The sequence below is a fragment of the Hyaena hyaena genome, unplaced genomic scaffold (assembly GCF_003009895.1).
Source record: "Hyaena hyaena isolate Hyena2069 unplaced genomic scaffold, ASM300989v1 scaffold_540, whole genome shotgun sequence".
Taxonomy (NCBI): domain Eukaryota; kingdom Metazoa; phylum Chordata; class Mammalia; order Carnivora; family Hyaenidae; genus Hyaena; species Hyaena hyaena.
The window spans coordinates 65,729-68,792 of record NW_024081171.1 but is presented as its reverse complement, the minus strand read 5'-3'; the positions used below and the strand labels follow the sequence as shown (position 1 = coordinate 68,792).

At 43.5% G+C, this 3,064-nt stretch overlaps 1 pseudogene; it reads right to left on the bottom strand.

The window, feature by feature from the left end:
- Positions 1-2,349: 2,349 nt before the first annotated feature.
- Positions 2,350-3,064, bottom strand: LOC120247659 (annotated as a pseudogene).

Sequence of the window (3,064 nt, the reverse complement as noted above, 5' to 3'; positions counted from 1 at the left end):
AGTGCTATTATTTATTAACATTAAATTTATACATGCATATTTTCATTAGAACTATGAAAAAAGCAAATATTTTTATACTTGTATGTCTTTATAATTCAGAAAGAAATCTAAATATTTTTATTCTTAATTTGAAATATTTTGCTCATTTTCTCAATAAAAGAAAGAATAAGTTTTTTTTTATTTTTCTTTAAGTATTTGCACAAAGTTCATTTCAGTTACCTATTTTGATTATTCAAAATTAACTGAAGAAGACAGGAAAACTCTAAAAAAGGATGATTTGACAGAGAGAATTGGCTGCTTATAATGTATTCAAATGTGACTTCCAGTTTTAGCTCTAATGTGTAAAAAGCTTTGAAGTTGTCATTCTTGTTCTTACAACAAAAGAAAGCTAACCAAACTAAAAAGCAATGACTTTTTTTGACCCATTGGAGAAGAGGGAAGACAAGACAAACAGCCACCTCAAAATGTGGAAAATAGGGAAATCCAGAACATCAAGATCTGTTCACCGGGGGATTCATAAACTGTTAGGAAGACATAAATGACAGTATTAATGATTTGCTGGAATCTGAATGTAAACCAGCTTCAGAGTGAGAAATTCCTGGGTTTCAGTCTTCCAAGGCCCTTTACAAGTTATTGGGTTTTACCTCCAAGAATCCCACCCAGTTCTCACAGGGAACAAAGAAATATCCCCTAGCAGCTCCCCACTAGGGGGAAGACAAGCCTTTGTTAAATATATCTGCAGAGGTCTCCATAACAAAGGCATAGGCTTTAGGGAAAAATCTTTATACTGGAGTATTCCACCTGAGGGAATGGCATTTTGTTCTTTCCAATCCTTCTAGCCTTGTCTCACCTAAAGGGCATGGAGAGAGGGGAAGCTAAGGAACACTCAAAGATCAAAGTCCAGGGATATTTAATCATAAGAATGTTAAATATCTGGGGTGCCTGGGTGCCTCAGTCAGTTCATTGACCACCTTCAGCTCCAGTCCTGATCTCTTGATTTGTAAATTCGAGCCCTGCATCAGGCTCTTTGCTGTCAGTGCAGAACCTCCTTAGGATCATCTGTCCCTCTCTCTCTCTCTCTGCCTCTCCCCTGCCTGCTCTCTCTCTCTCTCTCTCTCTCTCTCAAAAGTAAACAAACAAAACAAAACAAAAAGAATGTTAAATTCTTCCAGCTACCATATTACCCACCACATCAAGAATCCTCCATTTGAAAGAGTTGTAAAAAGCAGACTCTCTCTGAGGAGTACTTAGCCTAAAATAGAGGAAGGTAAAAAAGAAAAAAGAAAACCACCTACACACCTATGGCAAACATCAAACATAACCCAATAACTACATAGAGTTACATAAAACTTCACACGAAAGACCTATTCACCTCAGTTCCTTTTACCCAATACATCATGTAGGGCTTTCCACTGTCACAAAAAGAAACAACACTACTCAACTGGAGTCACCTGTACTAAGACCCATACCAGCAAATCAAGACTTAAAACCCAGCCTAACTGCAATTTCAGCCTCTCTCCAAAATGTGACCTTTAACCAGTCAATCTGGACAACATTAGTAGGATAATCTGCCTGATAGTCCCCAACCTTTCCCCAAAGGGAGGTGAGCTTGCCTGAAATAATAATTTCTTTGTCTCACCCTTTTCTTCCTATAAAATCTTCCATTTGCACAGCTCTTCAGAGCTCTTTTCTATTTTCTAAATGGGATGCTGCCCAATTCATGAATCATTGAATAAATTCAATTAGTTCTTCATATTTACTCAGTTGAATTTTGTTTTTTAAAACACAATGAAGAACTGCAAAGCATGACAAAGGCAATTAAACACACAGTCAGAAGAAGCAAAGCAAGAATCAGAACCAGACTCAAACCTGACACAAATTACATTATTGAAAAGGGAATTTAAAATAACTATGGTAAATATGTTAAACATTACTGGATAAAAAATAGATAACATACAAGAGATGAGTAACGGAGTGATAGGCATTCTAAGAAAGAAACAAGAAAATATTAGAAATATAGATCAGTGTAACAGAAGTGATTTCACCTTTTTTATGTAGTGTTAGGTTGCTGAAATCAGTGAGACAGCTCACTATGGAGCTGTCTTTTTTTTCCCCCCCGAAGTGTTCAAGGGCTTTTATTTGGGCCTCTCTGAGCCCCTCACAGTGTCCCAGGAGCCCAGTGGTTTTGATGTTGCCTTAGCTCCCCAGGGGCTCAGGGACCAACATTTCGTGGGGCAAAGACCAGATGGTGGAGAAATGGGAGACTGAGGATGGCTGGGGCCTGTTGGGAGATGGAAGGTGATGGGGTTGCCTCCTGGAGTGGAGAGGTCACAGAGTGTTGGCTTTGGAGTGGGGCGTGGGGGGGCAAGTGGCAACAGGAGGCACCTGAAGTCAGGAGGAGCGGACAGGTGGTAGTTCCTGGGCACTGAAGGTATGCACCACCCAGGGCACAAGGGCCAGGATGAGGCATGGCCAGAGGGTGTACTTGAGGAAATTGAAGATGTAGAAAAGGCAGATCTGAGGCGGATAGCCCAGTCCAGGGGGCCCAGCAGCCCCAAGGCCAGCACAAGACAGACTACCTTCTGCCTGTGCCCCAGGTATGCTCGCCGTACCTGGACATAGCAGGGAGAGTGCAGGGCAATGTCCAGACCCATGGCAGCCCCTGATTCACGGCTCAGGGAGGCAAAGGGCTGGCTATCCAAGTGCTACCACTCAGGCCGCTCACACCACTTGGAGGCCAGACTGATGGACCAAGAAAGATCCAGGCCCAGGGTAAAGAGGGTCCAGTAGATGAAGCTGGCACCCAGCAAGAGGGCCAGTGAGGTCAGTCCATAGAAGCTTGGCTCCCGCTCCATGGGTACCCGGGGGGCCATCAGCCAGCCCGGCATAACACCAGTTATTAGGCCACCCAGCATCTGGTGGGGGAAGTGTGCTAAGAGGAAGACCCGGGACAGGCTGACCACCAAGAGGAAGGTGCAGTAGGCCAGGCTAGGTATCACCCCCACCCAAGGCTGTGGGTCTGTGTGGCCACGTGGGAGGAGATGGCAGTCATTATGCGCCAGAG